Source organism: Watersipora subatra, chromosome 5 (genome assembly GCF_963576615.1).
Source record: "Watersipora subatra chromosome 5, tzWatSuba1.1, whole genome shotgun sequence".
In the NCBI taxonomy this organism is placed as follows: Eukaryota; Metazoa; Bryozoa; class Gymnolaemata; order Cheilostomatida; family Watersiporidae; genus Watersipora; species Watersipora subatra.
This window is the reverse complement of record NC_088712.1, coordinates 23,686,373-23,713,780: the sequence shown is the minus strand read 5'-3', so window position 1 is coordinate 23,713,780 and position 27,408 is coordinate 23,686,373. Positions and strand designations below refer to the sequence as shown.

Sequence of the window (27,408 nt, the reverse complement as noted above, 5' to 3'; positions counted from 1 at the left end):
TAGCAAATTTGATGCTTCTATGGAAGAAATCGTATTTACAGGGGAGATAAATCCTAAAATGTCATTTTCGCCAGATCTCTCATAGAAGTGGAAATGACAGCTACGGCACTTTTTCAGCTTTGAATTATCCATACAATAATTAGTCTAAATCACTGCAGAAATTTCCACTGAAAAACGGTGCCAATGGAAACGCAAGATAAACTGTCTTGGCCCACGGCCTATACGGCATCAAAGTGTTAATTGACTTCATAACAAGTGTTTGAAAAACCATGAACAGGCCATTAGGCAAGCCACTAATTAAAAAGCTTACACTGTTCTGGCTACATTATTACAAACATACTGTAAGAATCGCTTGCAGCTAGTTTTCTGATGAAGGCAGCAAAAATTCAGTTATTTTATCTTAGTTCAATGGCTATCATTACAACAATGCATCAATAGTTACAAAGAAAATTTTTTTGCTTCTACTAGCACTTTATATTTGTATATTTGTATTAAATAAAACGTTGATGTTTGTCAATAAAATGCTACCTCACCAAGCGGAGAGTGGTTAAGCGAATTACTTCATCTAATGAAGAACAGGTTCAGGCTTTCCTTTTTTACCGGTTTTAATAGGCAAACATCAAACAGAGCAGACAGTAGTCAATAATTTCTATAGTACGCAACAATTTTGTCTGTGCCTCTGAAGCTAGGGGCAGAGATTAAAAAAACTATTTTTATTGGTTTGGCTACTGGTGGCATACAGCTTAAGAGTCGACTACCCTAACACATGCAATAATGAGCTGTCTTCTTTAAGGGTAGAATAATTGTGGATGTAATTATTCTCTGCACTTTATCAACACGCATGACCATCCCTCAAAGTACAGCGGACTGCCATGGGTATTAGTAATAACAATACAATGATAATTGTAAAGTATGAAAGCCGCAGTCTGAAAAAATACATATTACATACATATACATATTTTAAATAAACTGATAACTAACAATGAATAAGACATGTAAGATAGATTTTAGAAAAAAAAAACTAGAAGGTGCTATGCTAGATAATGAACACCAAGACTAATGAATGAACTATAACAAATGAAAACAAGCAATCAGACAGTAGGGGACACATAAGTGGATGACAAAAAGAGGCCTTAAGAAAGAGGCAGGGTGTCTAATAACAGCAGCGCAAGACTAAGCACTGCAAACCAATTCCAGGAATGGTAACTAAGTGCAGGTTGTGTAAGACAAAGGGTGAAACAGCCATATTGTAAACAAGTGCTCAAAGATTGCACAAACTGAATACAATCTCTGACTTGATCAAGTGGCCTCAGCAGATTACTGGAGTATCTGTAAGAAGCATAACATACCACACACAGCATAATAGTATAATCATAGGGTAGAGCCAGTGTCTGAGAATGACAAAGTGAAAGGTTTAGTACTGATCAAAAAAGAAACAACAGATTGTCAGATTAGTTGTATAACCATCATATGTGATGCCAGAGTAAAAAGAAGGAAATATATAAAGGAGATGTACAAAGTGCAAGATTTGAGCATCGAAGGCTGTAGAATTTTCAACCGAAAGTAATATAATGTATGTAGTGGTTGGAGTGATTGATACATTATTCAGCCAGCTTGTGTCATATCTCATTGAGGTCAGTGTTCAACAGTCTTTCAAACAACTCAGAAAACAGTGTTGCTAGGAGCTGGTCAGATTTTAAGGAAGACTATTCAGTAAAATGACTCGTTAAAGTCAAAATTATCAGGCTAAGGCCTTGGCTCACCTCCTACCAGCCACCCGGTTGTGAAGACAGTTTTTAGAATGACACTAATAATATAAATAATAGCAGTGTCTGTCCATATGTCTAAAGCTAGATATAGAGGTTAGGAAAAACATTGCATGGGAAATTGAACTCAAATCTGTGGCTGAGCAGCTGTGCACACTAACAACTAACACTAAAAACGGCTCAGCTTAACCACCTTGCAGCTATGTTGGGCAGTGGGCCAAGGCAGTTTATTCTTGCATCTCCGTTGGCACCCCCTTTCAGTGGCAATTTCTGCAGTGATTCAGACTAATTTTGGTATGGATAATTCAAACTGAACAGTTGCCACAGCTGTCATTCCCAATTCTGAAAAAAATTTGATAAAATTTTGTTTAGGATTTATCACCCCTGTAAATAAGATTCTTTCCATAGAACCATCAGATTTGCAACTTTTTATAATATTTATTTTGCTGCAATTTAGGATGTCATTGGTGAAGTCAAAATTCATCTTCTATCTACTTTCTAACTTTCTATATCTTACGATTGTTACAACCACATGTAAACTATATACATCTATATACGTATATGTAAATGTAAATGTGTGTATAGTTGTATGGTTTATTAGCTTTATTTTACACAAAAAATTCAAAACCTCTTTAATTATGTTTTATAACCTGAAACTGATGAATCATGGAATATAATAATTGGTGATTATTATTAGCATTATTATTAGTGGTATTATTAACAGCTAATATCAGCAGTCTTACAAAACGAGCTGGGATATTTCAAAATATCGCATATCCTAACTATTTGTTCAATATGTTTAGTTCTTAATCATTTTCCTCACTATCGGCATCTTCTGCTACTCCTGCTACAGTTTTGTTTCAGTGCATGCATGTGTAAAGCTCTGTGTAAGGCAGCTCTGCCATGATACTGGCACATCAGTTCCCTCGGGACCTGGATTTTGACACTCCCATAGAACAGCTTGTAGAATTTCAGGTGGGGCGATAATTCTGGTATGACACTTTACTGCATACTCATCATTTTCCTTACCCAGTATCCACCAATGTAAAGAAGGAAATTGTGCTTTGGCAAGTTGTGTTGTTGACCCTTTCCATATACATGTATGTATAGCTGTTACATAATTGACACAATGCACATGGTTTTCAGCGATTGAAAGGAGGGACTGACTGGTTTAGACCTAGACACAAACAGCTGGGTCTGTTAGTCAGTTGAAGTCTGTACCATTTTCCTGGGTGCTATCTCCTTGGCCATAGAGTCTGCGTGTGTAGGTTTCACAGAGAGAATAAAGTCGCTTTGAAACTTAAATGATTCCCAGAGTCCTTTCATTACGTGCTGAAGGTCGACTTCTGAAATACTCACTCACCTCACAGTGTTTTCTCATAACAAGCTCAATTTTGCTGTTATTTGTCTCTGATGGCATATGTTCTGTGAATCTAGTAGCGATTGCAGACAACTTGAAGCGTACACTATTTGAAACAGACCATTCAGGCTCTTTAAAAGTGTTTTCCAGCTTTCTAGACAGTGACTAGTCAATGTTTATTAAGTTAATTTTTTGAGAGTCATGTATGTGAGCTACACAAATCATGTCAAAGCTCAAACAGTGAATGCACTTATCTTGTATCTTATTATTTTCTATTATTCATCTGTGTCAGGTAATAAAACATAACTAATCTGTGTCAGGTTATAAAACATAATTATAGTGTTTTGAATAGTTTTTGTAAAATAAAGCTATTAAACCATACAATTATTTACATACATGTATGTACATATTCATTTATACATGTATATAGTTTACATGTGGGTGTAACAATAGTACGATATGGAATGTTCGAAAATAGATAGAAGATAAATTTCGATTTCACCAATGACATCCTAAATTACAGCAAAATAATTATGATAAAAAGTTGCAAATCTGACGCTTCTATGGAAATAATTTAATTTACAGGGGAGATAAATCCTAATATATTCTTTTTATCAAATTTATCATAAAAGTGGGAGTGGCAGCTGTGGCAACTCTTCAGTTTTGAGCTCTCCATACCAAAATTAGTCTAAATCACTGCAGAAAATGCCACCAAAATGGGGTGCCAAAGGAACATCATTTCTAGAACTGTTTTGCCTGCTCGGCCCATAGCCTATGTGTAATAATTTTACTAATTCAGCTTGCCAGACTGACAGGGTACCAGTTTTTCTGTAATAAGAATTCTGAGCCTCCTTCTGCTCTAAGCCATGGTTGGAGGTTTGGGAAAAACATTGCGTAATAGGTAAGGTTTCATACTGGGTAAATATTGAAAAGTTGCAACGAAAAAATTATTTTTTACAAATAAATTGCTGCTTTGATAATTTCCCGAGGTAAAGTTTTTAGAATTCAGCCCGTTCATGAAACATCACTGCCAGAGACAGCTAGAGGAAAAGCACAAGGATAGCGACAGCTGAGAAAATTAGGTTTTCACACTGATCAAGAACAGTCCCAGCAATCTTGTACTATGGGTAGAAAATCAGCAAGGAGATGCAAACAAACATTTGTAAAAAATATTTTAAAGAACTGATCAGTTTACACTCTCATACATTTACAAGTAGAACTGCTTGGAGTTTGTATTTGATAGAGAACAGGCTAATGAAGAGGCTGTACTAATGAACTACCAATACAATCATCCAGGCACCTTGCTTGTAGCTGTGCATATATGCAGGATAAGACAACTTGTGCTTAGAGGCCACTGATGATGGATAGTCAAAGCTGCCATGATCTTTCGCAAGCTTTTTAAAAACGTGTGATTCTCCTTGCTGTCTGTTACACTTTAATATAACGCTTGCTGTGCTTCTGGAAATGTCAGCAATTATTATACGGTTTAAACAGTAATTAAGATGCTTGTGACATTTTAGTCTCAATTTTAATACATAGTTCATTTGCTTCGATGTCTTAACGGCCTCTTTTCCTGTCAAATTCAAAAATAGTTGGTCAAAAAGTATTGAAGTTTTTCCATCATTTGAAATTTTGTTGGTTGTTTTTGGTGTTCTGACAGACAGGATGTTTTAAGATTAAAATTAGCAAAACTCAATTCCAGTTACAATGCTCACACAAAAAAAGTGCTCAGACCTCTCCAAAAATTACATCCATAGTCATGCTAGTTGTTTATAAAAATAGACATACTGTCACGTAATCAATGGATACTCATGTGTTCATAAAGTATTTAAAGCAAACCAGTGGGACTAATTCTAATCAAACTATCTTTATAATATTTAAAACTGGCTATAGCGGTGTATCTAAGGATAGGCTTACATTCTAATTTGCATCTAAACACTCATAAGCAAACACAAATAATATGTACGTCAATAAATATGCATAATACCGCAACTTGGCTGCAATAGCCGATGACATCACTGGATGAAGAACAGGAAGTGCAACGATTGACATCTTATTGGAGTAAACATTTTCTTCTGAACTTTATCAATGCAATCAAAAATTCTCAATTTTAATTTTGAAACATCCCTGCAGCCAAATCAAATAAAACAACATGCAGAAAGTCAAAAGAAGGAAAATACAACGATTATATAATGATTTTTAAAACTTTATGCAATGGACAATTTCAAAATATTGGTTTTAAAAGGTTTATAGGAAGTATTTGCCAAATAATGACATCAATATTAGTTGTACGTCCTACTCAATAAATAGTGAGTAAGAGTTGCAACATTTTCGATGATATCAACATTTTAATCTTTTTATGAAAACGCTTTGATAAATATAATTAGCTCGTGTAATACATTGAACTTTGAAACAGAGAGCTACATTGCAAATCTTACAAAAAGTGATGGTTTTAGACGTGTGTGAATTTTTTAGTTAACTATATCATAACTATTGTGTCACACATGCAAGAGTACACCACATTTCATCCAACATATATAACAAGAATTTTAATCTAATTTTTAATTTAAGAGCTTTTAATCAAAAGCTGTAAAGATTGACTTGCACAAAATAAATTCACATTACAGGTGTATAGTATCAAAAGATTGACCATGTCTTACTCTGCTGTGTTGTTGGTGCAAAATATGTGTAAATGTAATTGCAATTTTTAAAAGCTCTAAATCGAACAGTTAATCGCCGCCGGTTGGAATCAATTTATTTTACTGACGTAGGCTAGTCCAGCATTTTTTGTTATTGTTTTGACAACTGATGTTCTCACGTGAAATTGAAGGCCAATACAAGGCTCAATAGAAAAGTTCTCGTAGCATTAGTTTATGACAAACACTTCGGGTTTGATCGAGAAACCCATATCAAATATAGATGCTCGCTACTTTACAGCTTTGTTTCGGCTTGGTCTAATCATCTAGTCGTTATCTGATCATGAAACTTGGGGAACTTGAACCATTTTTCGCCTGAGTTTGAGGGCATAGCATGTTTAGCTGACTTTAGACTCTTATAAATTCAAGAATATACCAGTCAGAGGTATAGATTCTTTTGTGTTTACACACAATTTGTATATTTACACAAGCAAACGAATGACAAATTTCAGAAAAATAATGTGGGAGATAACTCCGACCGAAAATGACCAAAAATGCTTTTTTAGCGACTATTCAAAAACAATTATTGCTCCTAACATATAATTTGCCTTTGTTTCTGTTATTATTTCTGAATTTCCCCAAGGCTCAGCTATCTAACACTAGTCTCGTCTTCTCTGTAGATGCATCGGGTCTGCGTATAGAAGCCATAAGCCTGCAAGATTAACGTCTTAGTCGAAATACTGCAATAGTAGAGGTCCAGGTCAACTTGTGGTTTCAACAAAGTCACACATTTTTCTCATGTTTACACCAATTCACATATGCAGATTTTATTAAAACCATCTAAAGTTTGTGTTTCATACTGTAAACCGCTTAAAATTGAGTTTCAAATGGCCTCCAAACACCTTTTTAAATCGCCTTAATTAAATGAGATGATCCCGCTTGCCAAGCTTTAACTTGGCTGATTATTATCCTTTCATTATCAAATTTTCTGTTTTCTTTTGGTTTGTGATTGTGATAGTAATGAAGCTTGAATTATTTTATTAACATATATTCCTAAATGTTATCAATTGTTGTAGCTTCAAATGCATATGTTTTGCCTGAGTTGGTCGTAGGTGGTGGCACCACTGCTAATAAAAAACCGCTCTTGTGGTACCCAGCAGATGTCTTCTCGCTTTGATCATGTGAAATTGTTTGTTGAGCCTTTGCACATGAATCTCACATTAACATCATTGTTCTCTTGATCATAGCCAATTGCCATCCCCATATACTACCGACCATCATATATACAGGCCAGATATTGTCCAGGTTGAGGTGTTAAGGTATTGCTGGTAACATGTGAGTCATCAGTCTTTTCAACTTTATATCTTTGTAGCATACATTTTTTTCAACAAGTGGTGAAAGTTTTCAAACTTCAATGGCTTTCCTACTGAGTGGCTTGAACCAGTGCTGTTCCCGACAACCAATGACTCATTGTGTTGATATGAACCTTGGCTCCAAAATCGCTGCCTAATCTGCGGCTTCATCAGTGGGTACATAAAACACCTCCACCCCAGCAATGTTTTCCCTAGCATACTTGTACAGTTGCTCAGTACTGAGCAGTCTTTCTTTTCCTGACTTAAAGGTTGACCTGCAACAAAATTCACATTACAGTTATTTGGTATCAGAAGATTCACCATGTCTTACTCTGTTGTGGTGTAGGTGCCAAATGTGTGAAAATGTAATTACAAGCTCTTAAAAGCTCAAAAACGAAAAGCTGCCATAGGTTCGAATCTCTCTATTTCTTGGACGTAGACATGATATTTGGTTATTGTCTTGTCACGTGATGTTCTCATGTGAATTAAAATGCCAATAAAAAGCTCAATGTAAAACTTATCGTAGAACTGGTTTATGACAAACACTTCGGGTTTTACCGAAGACACCGTATCAAATATAGATGCTTGCTACTTTACCGTTTTCTTTTGGTTTGGTCTAATCGGCAAGTCGTAATCTGATTATGTGACCCAATACATCGCAAACAATTTCTGCAGCACTTTTCGGTTACAATCCAAAGCGTAAAATCCGGATAACGCATTTTAGATTGTATACATACATTCCAGAGAGCGCTCATCAGATTCATTAAAAAAACCTACCTCAAGTGACTCATGTGAATTATTTCAGTGATGGATCTGGCGCCCAATACAGGAATTACAAGAACTTTGCCAACTTATGTTACCATGAGCTTGATTTCAATCTTACAGCATCTTGGAGCTTCTTTGCCATCTCACATGAAAAAGGTCCGTGAGATGGGATTCACGAGGTGGTCAAGAGACTGGCCACCCGTCACTCCAAGCAGTTAGTTAAGTCAGGAAAAGAAAGACTGCTCAGTGCTAAACCACAGTGCAAGTATGCTAGAGAAAACATTGCTGGGGTGGAGGTGTTTTATGTACTCACTGAAGAAGTCGCAGAACAAGCAGCGAATTAAAAACCAAGGTTCAAGGCAGCACAACGAGTCATTGGTTTTCAGAACTTGCACTGTTTCAAGCCGCTCAGTAGAACATCCATTGAAGTTTGCAAACTTTCACCACTGGTTGATGAAAAATGTATGCTACAAGAATACAAAGTTGGGAAGACTGATGACTCACATGTTACCAGCAATACCTTAACACCTCAACCTGGACAATATCTGGCCTGTATATATGATGGTCGATGGTATATGAGGATGGCAATTGGCTATGATCGAGAGAACGTTTGTGTTAATGTGAGATTCATGTGCAAAGGCTCAACAAACAATTTCACATGGCCACAGCAAGATGACATCTGCTGGGTACCACAAGAGCATGTTCTATTAGCTGTGGCGCCGCCATCTACCACCAATTCAGGCAAAGCATATGCATTTGAAGCTACAACAACTGATAACATTGAGGAATGTAAGTTAAGAAAATATTTTAGGCTCATTACTATCACAATCACAAATCAAAATTACACGGCATATTTGAACTTGATAGGATAATATTCTAATAATCAGCCAAGTTAAAGCTTGACAAGGGGGATAACCTCATTTGATTGAGGCAAGTTTTAAAGGAGTTTGGAGGGCATTTGTAACTCAATTTTCAGCACTTTACAGGCTGAAACACAAACTTGTGATAGTTTTAATGAAATCTGCATATGCTAATTGGTGTAAAACATGAGAAAAATGTGCGACTGTTGAAACCGCAGGTTGACCTTGACCTCTCCTTTTGCAGTAATTCGACAAAGACCTTATTCTTGTATGGCTTCCAGACTCTGACCTGATACATCTACAGAGAAGATGAGACTAGTTTTGGATAGCTGAGGCATGGAGAAATTTAGAAATAATAACAGAAACAAAGGCAAATTATATGATAGGAGGGATAATTGTTTTTGAATAGTCGCTTAAAATAGCATTTTCGTTCCTTTTTGGTTTAAGTTATCTCCCCCATTATTTATCCAAAAAATTTCAAACCTATTTGTTTGTGTAAATATAGAAACTTTGTGTAGACACAAAAATCTAGATATTTAACTTGTATATTCTTCAGATCATATGAGTCTAAATTCAGCTACATGTAGATGTGCTATGCCCTCAAACTCGGGCTACAAATGGTCAATGTTGAAATCTTCTTAGCACCTGAACCAATGACCCTAGAATATCAAAATTTGGGATATAAGCGCTTTTCAATATGGGCAACAACATATTAAAAAAATCATCAAAATCTGAGACTATGAGGTTTTTTTAGTTAAACTTGGTAAATTATATGCCAAATATATTTTTGCAAAACTACAATTTTTAAAATAAAGCCAAAACATGTGTGCTTAACTGAAATGGTTGATTTTTACAGTCTCATTTTTATTTAATGAGTTTCCAACATACTTTTAATTTGTCCATGAATGACATTTGAACGAAGATAGCAACAGGGATTCACACAAACATCTATTAACAAGGGGACAAAAAGATTCTCACTTTTACCATATATCTGAAAAATATTAGGAAAACTTGGAAATGTTTATAATACAATAAATTCTTTATACTTCAAAGTTTAGTATGTCATAACTCAAATTATTTTAGAGTGTTTTTATCATGACCATGTCTAATAGTTGTTGAGATGAATTGTTGAAAAAATGCAACCAGATGCGAAAATTCAATTATTATCACAATTTTCTTATTACACACGCTGTCTGTTGGCATGTAGCAGCCACAAGTAAAAAGGCTTGACCTCAATATTAATTAACATCTATGTAGCCAGGTGCCCTTTTTGAAAACCCGCAAGGTTGGCCTTGGTGTCATGAAAGCAACCAGCATGAAGTTTTGGCCTTCAGTTACCACAGTTCTTAGATGGGTTATTTAAGAGACAGGAGTGGTTTTGAAGTATTTGACGGTGCGATTTATAAGATTTTGAAGCGATGTTGAGGCCTTCACCGTTGGTTTGCACCTTCTTTAAAAACTCCATGTATCAGGAGGGGAGGAGTCTACAAATGCTATAATATAGTTATTTTGATTATACTTCAACATTAGTCGAATTGGATGATGTAGCAATGGAAATGTGAGTGAAGCCAAGATTAATTAGTATAATCAGCTTGCATTCAGCTCTGTATTTGGCCAGATCATCAAGCCAGTCCATAAAACAATGTTACCTAATCAACCTCAGAGCTAACCTTTAGAGCTAATTGTGGTGTACCAATTCATTGCCTATAGTTGCTGGGACAGGCACAAATTTCTGTCTGTTACTCCCTTTATTCTTAGCCCTGCCTAATTTAGGTGCAGGTGACCAATGGACTGAGAAATATGGGTCGGAGTGGTCAAGTTTCAGCTGATTGCTGGGTTTATCCTGTGGGCCTATAAATACACCTATTTATGAAGCAAGACTAACACTAATCGTCACAGTATTTCTAGATGTGACAGAGATGTTATTTACGGTTGCTGCAGTCAAAGCAAGGCCAATGTTATTACAGCTGCTTATCTAGTATTTTGCAATATTATCACATACTCGTTATATACGCATTATGTGGCTCTCAGCCTGAAGGGCCAGGTTTGTAAGGCAGAGCTAGTTAAAGAGTGGTAGAACACACATGTGAATAATAAAGCCTGCTCTGTAACACTTACTAGAACCAACATGTACATTCAAACATAAAACATTAAAAATACCTATTTTTATTACGGTATATGCATGCATGCTATATGCTGACCTTAGAGCAAATCAGATGATGCAGTTTACAGAAAGCTGTTTGGAAAATAGAACTGTCTGGGCCCTAGCTTGTATATTATTTAGCCGTTTGGCCTTGCTGCTAGAATTTTTAAGATAACACAATGGCAGTTTGAACAAGCTAGAATAAATAAATGCAGGGTTAAATCCAGATATATATATATATATATATATATATATATATATATATATATATATATATATATATATATATATATATATATATATATATATATATATACACGAATCTCAATGTTTGTCTGTCTGTCATTCATTCACCAAATTATAGCGATAAAGCCTTAGCAATGAGAAAATCGCCTTGCAGTATATTGGACTCATGACATTCAGACCGCAAGTCTACTAACAAGAGTGACTAACCACAAGGCTAAGCCATTCTTATCACTCCCATCACTCTTACCATATACAGTAAACGCTCCTATAACGTAGGCCTATACCTCTTAGAACTAAAGTCTAGACGACATACATTTCTGTAAAGTTTTTGCTTCCGACTACCAAAAAAATTCCATATTACATGCTAAGTCGAGTGAGTTCTCAACTTTGATTTAAACGTTAGTTTATATTGATTGCTTTACATGTAAGAGAGAAGACTATGTGAATATAGCATTATACATATTATGTATATAATTTTCGTAGCAATCTAGTTGGTTGTGACAGATTGCCAGATGTACCGACAAAACAGAGAATAGGGTAATTGTGCAATGTTCATAAATATAAAGGCGATTGATTGGCGCAGGTGTTACAGCGTAAGTCCACCAATGTGAATGTAACGAGTGGGAGTATCATCACTAGTTCTATTTTTTCCTAACCTTGACCTCTGAATACAGATAGGTGATGAGCAGGCAGAACAGCTTTTGTAAAATATTTTGTTGTTTTGTTTCCTTGTAGACATAAAATATTTGTTATTAGTTTTCCTTTGCAGATTATACATTGCTGTTTAGAAAAATTAGTAAATCGTTGTAAATGAATGTCAAAGATGTACGCTCCCCAAGTTATTGTGGAAGTACTGAAAAATGGTAAAAAACAAATGAGGTTGATCAAAAACAGAGAAAAGTTGTCAATGCACCCTAATATTACTGCAGTTACAGTACACCCCACATATTTAAAAAAAATTACGTCAAGTTTTTCCTCTTTGTATGCCCGAAAGGTCGGTTTGGAAAGGTCTTTGAATGGGTTGTGCAATTCACATGTATTTTACTGTTCTTATATTGTACAATCAATATATTGTAAACTTCACTGGAAAATATTATTTATGCTGCAGGAGCTCGTAATGTAGGCCTACTGTATATTCTTTCAACGATTGGAAAAGCCAAAGTTGCACTTCCTATAGGTAGCTAATTGATATTACCTTTGGTGTTTTGTTTTTTTTTTAAATCTAATTTTTACCATTATACATTTTTAGTTGGTAGTTTTCAATGGATTTCAATTTTCAATTTTCAATTTCAATTTCAAAGGTCCTGGTACACTCATGTTTCTGGTTTTCCTAAGATTCGATCACTAAATATACATATGACTAACAATATACAGTGTCGTATACGCTTTCACTGCCGTATGCTCAGTTATGTGAAATATATGGTCGACTGCGCATTTTCGCGAACTTCCCAGTAATTGCGTAGTAGCCTGATTTTATTATCCGTTGACAACATAACCAGTGATATTTAGGACTTTTATGGTATTGACAATGTTGTCCAAAATTTGTTGTATAAAATTAGCATTGAATCACAAGATAATTTTAAATTTTTGTTTGGAAATTTCCAACCGAAAAAACCAACATTATTGTGTAAGTTTTATGTAAGAACCTTCCAAGATACATGTGAATTGGATTACCTATCATAAGCAGAGTAGGATTAGGTCTGTCATTAAATATGTCATTAATATTAGTTTTAGCACTGGCTCACATTCAATCATCTGTTAAAGTCATAGATATAGTAAACCCTAGATATGCGAATAATCAAAACAAGTGAGGCCTATAATTAGCATGACACAACGTCATGGTGATGTGCAAAGCGAATCAGCTGATCTATTAACTCCTATTGACTTAGCACTAAAAACTGCTCAATTTTTCCATAGTTTGTGCATCTGAGACTGCATATTTTATTGAAAATATGTAAAACTTATATGCAGTAATACTTCAACTTACGAGTGCCCTAACGTACGAGAAACTTGAGGTACGAGCCAGCTTTTAAGCAAGTTTTAGCACTAAAATACGAACCATGTTTGAGATACGAGCACATGAGACAGTTGCCAAGTATGTCGGAGGTGTTTTATGAGAACAGCATCACTCTGTATTTTTCAACTGCTCAGATTATACTTTTGTACCATGTTTTTTGTGCGTGATTTTCAGTGCAGAATTATGTGAATTAAGAGTACCGTGCGTAGACCGAAAGTTTGCCAGTAAAAGGATAGATAATGCAAAGAAAAAGCGAATGATAACAATTGATATCAAATGGAAAATTATTGAACAATATGCAAAAGATGTATGCGTGATTGAGCTTGCGCAACAATATGACAGAAATACATCCACAATTATCAAACACAAGGATTATATTCAAGGCATTTAGTCTGCAAAAGGACTAACCATAGTTTCTAAACAATGCAGCCATATTCACGACCACTGATAGAGAGACTGCTCAGGTTTTGGATAAAAGACAAAGAATTGGCCGGTGACTGCGTAACTGAAACGATGCTACGTGAAATGGCCGGTGCTATCTATCAAGGCTATAAAAAATAGACATTCGGACAAGTTGGCTAGCGGTCATGCATTAACCCTTGGTGACAACACCTGTGTTCATCCGGATCGCAACACGTTGAAAGGGCGACAAAGGCAAACGCCCTTAGATAGGTTTCTCTTAAAACGGCCGGCTGGTCGTGAGAGTGAAACAAAAGAAAAATTAGCTAACCAGCGAGAAACTTAAAACTATGAACGCCGAAGAAACTTTAATTACGTTAAGTTAAAGATTAAAGTTTGCTTTTAGGTTTGCTTTTGAGTTTGTCTTTTAAGACTTAGATAAAATCTAAATTTATCAAAGTCAACTGTTGTAATGAAGAATAACTTATCTCTCCCTCTCTGGCAAATGCTAGCTTTAACCGCTATTGTATGTATTTAATTTTACATTTTAATTAATCACATTTCCTTGCATTATTTTTATTTGTTGCTTTTTGAAAGCATGTGGTAAGTTAGGACAATAACGAACATGTTCTTTTTGTTACAATATATTGTTTTGAGTGTTTTATTTGCATTTTCAGAGTATGAAAACCTTTCAATATATATTTAATTGTTCTATATATAAATAAATTGCACCAACATGCGAGTAAATTGACATACGAGCTCAGTCTATGAACGCATTAAGCTCGTAAGTCGAAGTATGACTGTAATGACTTTGGATGAGAAAGGCAAGAATCTTACACACATGGTAATGAATAATACCAATGATTTAGAAGCTTCTATATCATTGATAATACAAAGATTGACCAAATAGAAATTAAGCTAATAACAAACTAATGAATCAAATGAGGTTTAGAAGCAGTTAAGCTGGACCACTGTATTAAACACCCATTAGACATGACTGAAAATAACTAGACGAGATAGTTTTTGTCTAAGGTTGGTTGAACTAGATTCCTGCTTCGAAGCGGCATAGCGTTTTCTGATTTTAGTATAGCGATTTACTATAGTTTTGAGTAGACTGTTGACATGCACTGTACATGTAAAACCTTGATGGAGGTTATGTAATAAGACATATATATTACTGTCTGTGATGTTACTTGTTTAAAAGCTCTCTGTGTGATACCACAGCTCTCCATGTGTGAACGTAGGCACTTTTCTGCAGCAATTCATATTTGGCCTATCAATCTGGTCACCAATCCTCCTCTGTTTTTAACTGAGATTAGGGTTATGTCATCACTATTTCTACTTCCTACTACTTCGACATCGGTCAAGAACTTGATACGCTCATCACATTTGAGTTAGAAAAAAATCCTCATCACCGAACTCCTCATCTTCACCTTCCTCAGCTTTTGTCTCTTCTCTCTTTTTCTTTCTAGCCAGAGAATGTAGCAGGAGTTGGCCAGTTTTTTCAGCCCTGCTCACATCCAGATCAATACAGTTAACATTGGGACTTGGTGTGATATCTGCTTTTGTGAACAGTGCTCGAAGTGCAGATCTAAAGCACTGCACATCCGGGTTATTGTTATAGCCACCCTTAGATCGTATTGTGGAAAACAGAATCTCAATGTGATCCTGGTTGATCTTAAAGGTTAGGAAGTAGTTGATGTAAGGGTAGTTGCTGAAAAGATATTGAGCAATGTCATGTACAGATTTGGCTGCTGACTCAAAACCAATGACGAAATGATGATGATTTTCCTATTATTTTCCACTAGCAGCTTTCAGCTTGGTGTCTTTAATCTGCATAGATAGCTTATGATATTGTTGAGAACTTCTTGTTTTGAGTTGAAGTTCTGTTTTGTTATGGGCAATTCAGGATATACCTGGGGTGTTGTGGTCTCTTCTGATGACATTTCACTAAGAATTTGGTCTTATTGTTATGTTTATGACTTAAAAACTAGCATGCCAAGCGTGCTTCCACTACTAAACTTATTGCTCAATTGAAGGCTTTGATGCTGTGATGCACATCACTACGACGTAACGTAGTGAAAACAACAGCCAATTATAGGCCTCACTTTTGCTCCATTGTATTGATAGCTATTCGCCAATCTAGGGTTTACTATATCTATGGTTAAAGTATTCATGATGTTTTTCGTCATTAGTTAGTCTTGCCTAAGGTATGTTATGGTATGCTATTATAAAGCAATTATGCTGTGGTTTTTGTATCTGTTTTTGTCGTTGATGAGTTATGCTAGTAGCATTGTTTTGCTGGAGTCAGTGAGCTACGTATGCTTTAACAGTAAAGGAGAGTATCACAACAGAGCTGAAGATGAGAGGCATTTAGTGAATTTTAGTAGACCAAGATACATAACTTACATTAGACAACAGATAATTACTTATGTTGATGATATTATAGCTAATTCAGATTTACTTTTTTTTCATTAAACCGACAAAAATAGCAGCACTGACTCTGATGGTAGTGAAAGTAATATTTTTGTAAGAGTAAGAAATATTGCGGAGGATTGTTTTAGCTTTGTAGTGATTGTACTTTACATCGCTTTATCAATGCACAAAAAAGTTATAAAAACAAACTGAAATATTGTTTCCAAGTCTATTTATAAAAGCCTTTTATGAAATTTTTTTATATCAAATATTCCAGATTTATAGGCTCATAAAATTATTGTTATGAAAATGAAATACAGATCAACAACAAACCTAGGGCTCAGCAAACGTTCAGAGTATGACATAGCAGAACGGTAGAACCTCAGCACATTTGCTATTACGCAATCTAAACAGAAACCGGTAGCCACTCCCAAATTGATTCATTATACCAACTACCTAACTGTATATGTAGAAGTGAAAGCATTAGCTCTGGCTACTATGCTTTTGAAATGCACAAAATGCCATTTATTTGCGTTGCAATTAAGTAGCTTGGCTATCTATCACAAACAACTCAAGAAAACATGTTTTTCAACTCTTAATGAAATTTTTGCCATAAAATTTGGCCAATATCTTATAATTGAGTTATATAACATCTATTATAGATGTTATATAACCCAATAATAAGATATTGGCCACATTTTCTGGTACAATAATAATAATACATTAGTTACTTATTTGGCTTCAGCTGTTAGCCAAACCTAAAAAAACAGCAACCTATATGGGCTAGGGGCGCTTATCGGATCCAATCATTAGTATTTACAAGTTTGGATTAAACCAAACAATGTTCTTCTGTTTTTTAGGTGTGAGCTGTCATCACAAACTTGGAGAATGATTAAGCTAGGCTCCTTTTTAACTTCCCAACCTTTCATAAGTTTCATTATCTTTTTAGACAGCCGTTGCCTGTTCAATTAGAACTCCTGGCATTCAAACTGTGGTTCATTGTTCAATTCTCAAATAAGCTCCTATGGATGGCCAGATCTACATCAACCCCTGAAATGTTCTGTTAGCCAATGTTCTCCGCTAATAACTGTTACTTGTTATTGCTATAATAGTTCAAACAGATTGTGTTGGCACAAGATTGTCCTATCATACGGTAGTTTTCAATTATTATCATGTATGTTTTAATAGGAGTTGCATAATTTCCAATTAGGGATTTTAAATGTTTTTCAATTTGATGAATCCAAACATCTATGTTTAGAATGATTGTGATTAGAAATAATCACTCCAGAGCAACGAGCTATGGGGATCAGTGAATGTCCAATTTGGCGCAGCAGACCCTCAATGCAAGAGTAATTACGTAATACCTATGGATTGTCTCCAGCTGGACAAAGGATGAGAGAAATTAACAGCAAATGATGCAGCAAAAGTGTAGCAGTGCCCGGCTTTGATAGAGACACACTAATTAAGGCAATGCCAATTCACTGTCACTCTGAACTTTGACGTTCTTACTTACTCCAATGCTTTTAGTAAAAGGCTTTCAATAAATTTTAAAGATGTTGTATTTACTCAGATATCATATATATTAAACTGAAAAAGAAAAGATTTAACAAAAGTTTTTACTGCTGCCTAATGTAGCAGTGTTTTTAAACTACTGTCATTGACAATCAGTTAGCCATGATGGATTAAGCATGCCGATAGCTTGTGAACTGTATACTGTTTTAAAGCATTGCAGAAAGCCCTGCAGTCTTAAAATAAATTTCATATACATACCAGATAGGTGAGCCTTCCAGAAAGCATTTAAAAAGCATTAAAAGACACCTATATGCTTCAAATATATTTTTTTCTAAAGCATTTTATGCACTATGCATATATTGTTTTTTAAATTTGTGCTCAAATTCATCCCCGCTTTCATCATTGCCTTTTGAACTAATGATTTGGCAAGTCTCTTGCAGTTGTTGTTTTAAAAATATAATGATATATTGTATATATATATATATATATATATATATATATATTATTGTGCACGTGGTAGCGTATAAATTAAAACCATCAAAAATTTACAAATCCTGTAGTGAAGTTTATCTATCTTGAAATTATCAGTGTGGCACTCCTTTGTCTGCGCATGCTAAGGTGAGGCCGGGTTCAGACCTGGGGACAGCTGCGTAATCTCGACTCATTATGTATCCAACAGCTGGAAAGCAAACAAATTGTGTAGCTGCGTATGGGCATAAAATTAATTTAATTGCGCAAATGACGACATTTCTTTCTGTAGGACATAATAGTCGCGCACTCTGAGCTTGTAGTCCATGAGCGATCGCTTGCATAACAGGTACTCTGTCACGCGTGTCTTAGATGCCATATTGGTTTGAACCAGGCCTAAGTAAGGCTGTAAATCTACCTCATTCCATCTCGTTACAGTCAGGCTTTTAGCTTTAGTTTCTGATTTAGACAAACAAGGATAGGCTAAAACTCTATTTAAGAAATAGGACAGATAGTGGAGGTAGCAGGTATGTGTGCTTATGCTTTAGCTCTGGCTTACCATGTACCTTGGGGATTACATTGAACTAAATAATTTGTGGTTGTCACTCATCCAAAGTAACAAAAAATTAGGACTTTTATTAGAAGCCTGAATGATTGTAGCCTAACATTTATTTCATGTTCATGTTTTTAACGCAGTCATTCTGACTTTATATATGTGTTAGTCGTATAACAACTGAAAAGCAGAAAATCAAAGAAGAGAAAGGCTGTTATGAATGCTTAGATATATAGTTATAGGGAGCAAAAAATATGCAGGTACAAAAACTCACCTGACCGCGCAGGCCAAGACAACATATGTAGTTTTAAAAGCTGAAGATAACTGTAGAAATGTCAAGTGATTTGCAAGAATTGAGAGTCGCTATCCTTGGTAATGTTTCCGTAGATATGGATTACAGAAAAATGTTGTCTTGCTAACTGGTTGCTAGATGCATGCTTTACATTAAAGCTTCAAGGTCGCGAATGATAAGTTTTTCAACTTTTTAAAGATTTTAAGGGATTCAAAAATGTACAGCAACTGTTTCAATAATATGGTTTACAGAAGGATGTTTAAGAACTGAATAGTGAAATGGTATATACAGTCAAACATGGATAACTCGAACTTCAAGGGACCGAGCAAAAGTGTTCGAATTATCAGAGCATTCAAGTTATCAGAGCACTGTCACAAGTCCATATATTTACTTATTTATTAGTAGATACATGTACATATACAAACTATAATATAAATCAAAAGCACAAATGGTTTGTTTCAAATTAAATGCTTCTAATGTAAAGTTTAAAACGTTTTCATGAAAAAGTATAGAGATTTTTCTATCACTTGAGATTGGTTTGTTGTTTGAGGTGATGTTATTGCCAGGACGTTTTTCAGATTGACATTGGCAAAACTTGATCGTTGTTGAAATGCTCAAAAGAAAAGACATTTTTTTCTTTTGGGGTTTTACCCACGATCAATTTTGCCGTTTTTTCTTGAAGTTTATGCAGATTACCTTACTTTACCTGGGATTCGTTAAGAGCAACACTCCGAGGCAGTTCAATTAGAAGTTTTACGAGGTTTTACGGTACATTCTATATCACTCACGCTTTTTTAATAGATACTTATTGAATGTACACACGTATTCTGTGTTTAGGTCAAACGATGAATAGTTTTTGTAGCTCAGACGACGTATACGTTTAATTACAACATTTTTTAAGACGTTTTAAACATTCAACATTCCGACGTTGATTCAACACGGAATCAACGTCGGAAAACTATTCATCACGGGCTAGCCGAGTCACGCACTCAAGGATTTTCGCCACGCACATACAAAACAACATGCGATTTTTGTTTTGTATGTGGGTGGCGAAAATTCTTGCGCGCGAGACCCGGCTAGCCCGTGCTATTCATCGTATCGCAGTATAAATCAAATTTCACCAAACTTTTAGAAAAGTCGTTGACAAAAATATTTTGCCGATGGTGGTAATAACGACGCTTATGAATTACGAAAAGATGAAGTTTACCTCTATGGCTTTGAATAGGCCGTTTCGGTAGCTGTTGGGCAAAAAAACAGTTCGAATTAACAGTGTTGAGTTCGAGTTATCTATAGCAATTTATCATTACGTGGGAACGGACCAAAGAAACTGTTCGAATTAACCATGTTTTCGAGCTATCCGTGGCCGAGTTATCCATGTTTGACTGTAATTTATATTGTAATATTCATACAAAAATTATTTCCGTACCATATGCTTATCAAAGCTTCCATTGCAAGGCAAAAGTTAGCAGTAGTTCATTTTTCAGTATAGAAATTTAGGACGAAAAATGGATGTAAAATGAGCAACATTGTATAATGCTAGAACTACATGTAGCATCAGCTTTGCTAACAAGGCTTTGTGAAGGATATTAGATACGCATGACATGAGAAAAATCTTTTACCATGGATGTTTATATTATTGAATGATATTATTAATATTCCCAGTTGCAGATATTACTTAAAAGAAATGACTATTTTGCCATAAGCTTAGCTTTTGAACATTTTTTTGATTGGCTAATCAACCATGATACAGATACATGCAAAGTAATTAAGCTCTCTGTATACACATTAATATGCTAGTTAGCAACAAATTTGTGTGTAGCATTAGCAAAATCAATGACTAAAATTTGCTTTATAGTTTTCCAGTGTGCTGCAGGACCCTTTTTGTCTCTTGTGAGCTTTAGCTTTCAGAGCCAGACATTACCCAGTTCAAGAACTGAAGGTCATAATCTAGTAGCTAGCATTATTTAACCATCCATTTGTATATAGCTGAGGGTATGGCATTATGTAATAGCATGGCTGGGGGTTGTTTAGTTCAGGCTAATCCCATCGGCCACTGTCAACACCTCGCTGGCACTTGTTACACGCATTACTCATGCTTCTTTGTCTAATGGTGCGTGTACACTGGCCGATTTTGTCACCCATTTTGTCGAGCGCAGACCAATTTGATGAGTCGGTGTCGGCATCGGTAGGTGTGAGCAGAGAGATCGGTGTTGGTGCTGATTTGAAAGTCGGTGTCCGGTGAATCCCAGCAGCTCATCAGCCAATCATAAGCTAGGAGCCTCTGATTAAATGAGCCTAAGCTTTAATGGCAGTTCTAAGTTTATGAAACGAAAGGGCTAGGTTTAATGAGAGGCTAGGAGACTGTCATTAAACTTTCCCTAGTGCTCTTTCTGATAGTGAGCTTTTATTTAAATTAATTAAAAGTGAATAGCCAGGTGTATGACTACTACTAGTACTACTACTAGTTCAACTACATGTACTACTTTAAATGAATTTGCCGGCCCTTACTTGGCACGATCTAAATTATTTCATACAGAAATAAATTGAGTGTGATTTTATTCAAGGTTTTATTAGCGAAGGAAATTTACTAGCCGAGGAGCGTACGGCCATTCGCTCTGTCTACTAAGTGAGCGTTGCGCCCTTATATACAATAAAATTGCCCGTTCCAGTTAACGGAACCGAGTAGGAACACCAGGTAACAATGTTTAAATGGCCAATAATTAGGCCCGCTAGTGCGTTGATATGACAACATAAACGACGACAATTGATAGCCTAACGAGTAACAAGGCTATAATAAAAAGGAAAACACATATAATAAAATATTTATAGACATAAAATATATACAAACATATAATTACATATAATACAGACTGTCAGAGCTCCCGCAGCTGATCCTGCCATCAACAAAATCTAATCGTCATCGGAAGATTCCATTCGGCATTCAGTAGTTGCTTCTAGCGATAGTAGTAGGAGCAGTAGTAATAGTGTAGTACTAGTATATAATTTTCCACATCAAACGCGTTGATTTTTATGTGTACTCGTCTTTGCGTGGTTGGGTGAAGGTCAGAACGGCGAAGCGCTGTGATTGGCTGTTGGTACCGAAAAAAATGGTTCGATCGTTGCAATGTAAAGGGGAGTCGGTGTCGGCACCCATACGTGAAATGTCTGAGGTACCGGTCTGAGTCAGAGTATTGGCACCTAATCGGAGTCGGTCCTGGCCAGTGTAAACACACCATAACTTGTGATGTACTGTCTAACTGGTCTTGGTCAACATGAATGCATGCTCACCATCAATTGTCTTTTTTTCTGTAGATTCTGCAATCGTGTTTCGTAATGATGCTATGATGCCTGACTTGCTTTTGGTTGCAGGTATGTACTGACAAGATAAAACAGTGAGACTCTTTTTTCAATTTTATTTTCAGGGTTTAATTATATGGTCTATAATTTTGATAACAACTGTGACTTAGTCTTTAGCTGAACGCCCTCTTTTTTTGTTATTTTGTTACTGTTACTCATGCCAACAAGAAATTTAAAAATCATATTGTTTTAACTAATTATAATAGGAAAGGGTGGAGTACTATTTAAGATAGCGTTTTTCTGTAGACCCACATTACAAAAATCATAATTAGCAATCAATATAGCTCTGGTCATGACATTAAAATTAACATTTTGTGGTTTAGTGTCATGCTTAGCCTCTGAACATTGATTTCAATGTTTTCCAATGAGTTCTAACTCTAGTTTTGAACTCTTGAGATTACACCATACTGACCCTCTTATAAAGCTTAACCCTGTCTATAACAAATATGATTTCATCTAGTTCTTAATAGCCTAGCCGAATAACCTTACCCACACTGTGTAGTACTGTCCTGATTGTATTGTGGCTGATTTTTGTTAGTACAAATTAGGGTTTGGCACTAGCAGTGAAACTCACTGAAAATTCATGGGGTTATCTTCTCTCAAATCTTGTAATTAGAAAGTTTGAGTATTTTTATCTTGTTGGCTAGAATTTAGACTGCTGCGTGTGAGATTTGGTGCTTGAATTATTTGAACAGAATGGATTAATGTTGGGTTTACTGGGACTGAAAGATGTGTGATATTCAACAACCAGGCTTGCTACGAACTAATGCAACTATGAAAATAATTATAATTGCATTTCAATATCATGATGACTAAGCTGGTGTCTTGTAATAATTTAGGTTGTACACATAAAACACCATAGATATAGCATGTTTCAGTCAGTTCTACTAGTAAAATTAAATATGACATGGAGTCGTGTAGTGTTTTTATAATTTTAGTCTCCATTCTTCTTATTTGAGATTTTGACGCTTGTCGCCAATGTTTTTTGTAGTTCTACCTGCAAAATGATAAAAAGTTATTTTCACCTGTAAAATTACAATTTAAGTATATATATTGAACAATACTTAAACTGTTCTATGTACTCGAAGAAGAGATAGAGATAAGGTTTGAGTGATCAAAAAAGATATATGTGCATGCAGGGACAAGAACACTACAGATAACCTAATCGCAAACCAAGAAAACCTCTGTAGTCATAAAAGCCGAAGAAACTGTAGAAATGTCAAGCGATTGGCAGTAGTCGAGAGTTGCTATAATTCATAATGCTTTGGTAGATATGAATTACTAAATAATTTTTCAGCAAGCTTAGCTTTTGAACCATGATACAGATACATGCAAAATAATTAGGCTCTCTGTATACACATTAATATGCTAGTTAGCAACAAATTTGTGTGCAGCATTAGCAAAATCAATGACTAAATTTGCTTGATAGTTCTCCAATGTGCTGTGGGACACCTTTTGTATCTTGCAAGCTTTAGCTTTCAGAGCCAGACATTACCCAGTTCAAGAACTGAAGGTCATAATCTAGTAGCTAGCATTATTTAAACATCCATTTGTGTATAGCTGAGTGTATGGCATTATGTAATAGCGTGGCTGGTGATTGTTTAGTTCAGAGAAATGGCTAATCCCATCAGCCACTGTCAACACCTCGCTGGCACTTGTTTACATGCGTTACTCGTGTGTCTTTGTCTAACTTGTGATGTACTGACTAACTTATCTTGGTCAACATGAATGCATGCTCACCATCAATTGTCTTTTTTTTCTGTAGATTCTGCAATCGTGTTTCGTAATGATGCTATGATGCCTGACTTGCTTTTGGTTGCAGGTATGTACTGACAAGATAAAACAGTGAGACTCTTTTTTCAATTTTATTTTCAGGGTTTAATTATATGGTCTATAATTTTGATAACAACTGTGACTTAGTCTTTAGCTGAATGCCCTATTTTCTTGTTAATTTGTTACTGTTACTCATGCCAACAAGAAATTTAAAAATCATATTGTTTTAACTAATTATAATAGGAAAGGGTGGAGTACTATTTAAGATAGCGTTTTTCTGTAGACCCACATAACAAAAATCATAATTAGCAATCAATATAGCTCTGGTCATGACATTAAAATGAAAATTTTTGTGGTTTAGTGTCATGCTTAGCCTCTGAATATTGATTTCAATGTTTTCAAATGTTTCTAACTTGAAAGTTTTGAACTCTTGAGATTACACCATACTGACCCTCTTATAAATCTAAACCCTGTCTATAACAAATATGATTTCATCTAGTTCTTAATAGCCTAGCCGACTAACCTTACCCACACTGTGTATTACTGTTCTCATGGTATTTTGGTTGACTTTTGTTAGTAAAAAGTAGTATTATACTCACCGGAAATTCGGGAATTATCTTCTCTCAAATCTTGATATTTAAAAGTTTGAGTATTTTTATCTTGTTGGCTAGAATTTTGACTGCTGAGTTTGAGATTTGGCACAAGAACTCTTTGAGCAGAATGTATAAGTGCTGGGTTTACTCCACTTGAAAGATGTGCAATATTCAGCAACTATGCTTGCTATGGACTAATGCAACTCGGGAAATAATTATAGTTGCATTTAAATATCACGCTGACTATGCTGGTGTCATGTATTAAGTTAGGTTTTACACAAAAAAACACCGGAGATGTAGCATGTTTCAGTCAGTTCAACTTGTTCAATTAAAATGACATAGAATGGTGTAGTGTTTTTATAATTTTAGTCTCCAATCTTCTGATTTGAGATTATCACGCTTGTTGTCAATGTTTTTGTAGTTGTACCTGCAAAACAAAAGAAAATTATTTTTCATTTGTTTTTACAATTTAGGTATAAGGAACAATACTAACCAAAACAGTAAATAATGCAGTATCTCATCAATGTTAGCCCTCTGAACCCTCACAGCTGGTATTACGGAATTGCGTAGGCTGTGGCAGAAACCTTAATGGCAGAATACAGGCTTCCATATGGTTCTGTTTACAAAATATGTTTTTAAGCAACAGCAAAAACTAATAAAATTAATTTGTTCGCAGGATGTTAGATTCTGAATTTCACTTCCATTTGTAACATTTTTCACTTATCTTTATCTACTTCTTTCATTATAATAACACATTTTATTGGAATGATATCGCGAAACAATCAATATGACTCATTCGTTGGTAGGTCATAAATGACTGTGATACAAATGTGGAATTTTATGATTATAAGTATAAATTTCCAGTATATTTTGAGTCATGAAAGGATGATGAGTGTGCTATGGATGAATATTATCTGTAAATGTTTAATGAGTGTTTAAAATCATGCGAACTTTTATAGTTTTAGCCCGAATAATGGTGACATACTGTTTTTTTCTGTTTGATGACATCTGCTGTAGGTTGTCCGACGTTTTGTACTGCTGTTTCACCAAATATCATTGTATTGTTAGCACATTTAGCTATATTTGGTAAAAAATTAATAACTTCGGATTGCTGGACATATTGTCTAGGTTTACTGACACGCATTGATTAGATCGAGCAAGGATCAACGGGTTAAAACTCGGTTTCGTATCATGGATTTTTACAAGTTTGTATTTATATTTAACAACTATGATATTATCTTACATGTATTTACATAGCATTGTCTAATTTATTTGAAAATTAGAGCTTTAACTAGCAAATGTGGTTGCTGTCTAATGACACAGGCTTGGGTAATATTTCATACCAAGGGTTAGCACAAAGCCATTTGCATAGCTATTCATCCATAACATCTCGTGTATTGCTTTTCATTTGACCAGCACTTTATGTATTTCTATATCAAATTCATTGACATACAAACTGGTGGTGACTCACGGTTCTTTCATCTATATAGGCCTGGGCGGTCATCAAGGCCCTCTTCCTTGCATTGTCTTCCGGAAGATTTTGGCGATGAGTAGATCATAAATGTCAGTTGAACGCTTCTTCCCTGTCATTAGACACGTACCAAACCTAATTTTGAACAGCTGGTAAGTCATCATTGACTACTTGACTTGATGGGCTTTGTACTTAATGACCTCCCATATACTCTCAACACATTAGTCATAACTTATAATAAACTTTCATGGGTAGCAAAATCGTAAATGATACAGAATTTGAAGCGAACACGAGTCAATACACAAACCGGCTATAGGAAATCAATTGATTCTTCAGAAGATTGCGTCAGTCTACCCCAAACCTTCAAAATAAATATATTGATATATATATATATATATAACAATAACCAATAAATAGATTTAAGAATTCAAGCAATTTATGTTTAGACAAATTCTGTACCATTCACTATCTCACTACCTACTTTCGCCTTGAAATTCTAGAAAATTAGAGATGCGAGCTTGCAAGGTGGTTTTTGATGTATCACTAAATGCCCAAAGATGCGAAAGGCCAGTTACGGAAACTACATCACTCGGTTTTCCCGTCAGGTCTGCTTCAGATTTGTTTTAAAAAGGTTGGCTGAAAATGAGAGTATAAGCAAATCGAGAAGTTTCCAGCCAGGAAGAGATGATTTAAAAATTAAAATGAAGAAAAAATAGAATTAGCTCTAATATAAGATCAGAACATTTTTTTCAAGAATGTTTTATTAAGCTGAATTCAGTTATATTAAATTTATACTTTAAGTTTGTTTATGCGATGCCACAAAAGTGTAGCGTACCAAGCGTGTTGCATCAGGTCTCTCTCTCTCACAATCATTAGTGCTATGATTCTCTGAAAGGTAAGAACTCCATACGGTATGCTACTGTATGGACTGCTGCATACTGCCACTACTCAAAATTATGTTGTACATAATACTGCTACATTTTAATGCAGACCATAACCTTTACATAGGTATTTGTAGCCTTGGGGGCATGGGTATAGAGCATGAATAGATAAAATCATGTATTTTTTCATTGTAATATCTCTTATTGGTAGTTTTTTAGAGGATGGCAACACAATAATTTATCTTTAGTTAATTTATATCAAAAACATTTTTGAGATAGGACTTTAAGAAAATTAACTTGCGAGCTTTTGTCCCAGAATGCATTTTGCTCTCATATCAGACATGACTGTACAGTAGGCGCTGCTAAAATGAGATGATCAGTTCTAGGAACGTTTACACGATAAGGATTTTTCATTATAAGAATGTTAACATACATGTAAATTGTCTAAACCATTTCAGGACCTTTCCAAACTCGCTCATGTGAGAATCCGACTTAAATTCTTTTGAATGTATTGGCGGTGCCTTAACTGTATTATTGGTTTTCATCGAC

The 27,408-nt window shown here is 35.2% G+C and overlaps 1 protein-coding gene and 1 long non-coding RNA gene across 2 annotated transcripts in view; both read left to right on the top strand.

The window, feature by feature from the left end:
• LOC137397207 (uncharacterized) overlaps positions 1-27,408 on the top strand; it is a 408,152-nt gene that overhangs the window by 53,333 nt on the left and 327,411 nt on the right. The gene's annotated exons all lie outside the window — the stretch shown is intronic.
• On the top strand, positions 18,329-23,963 carry LOC137396738 (uncharacterized). Its single transcript, XR_010978601.1, has 3 exons — positions 18,329-18,466; positions 22,097-22,153; positions 23,907-23,963. It is a non-coding gene; the product is annotated as an uncharacterized lncRNA (long non-coding RNA).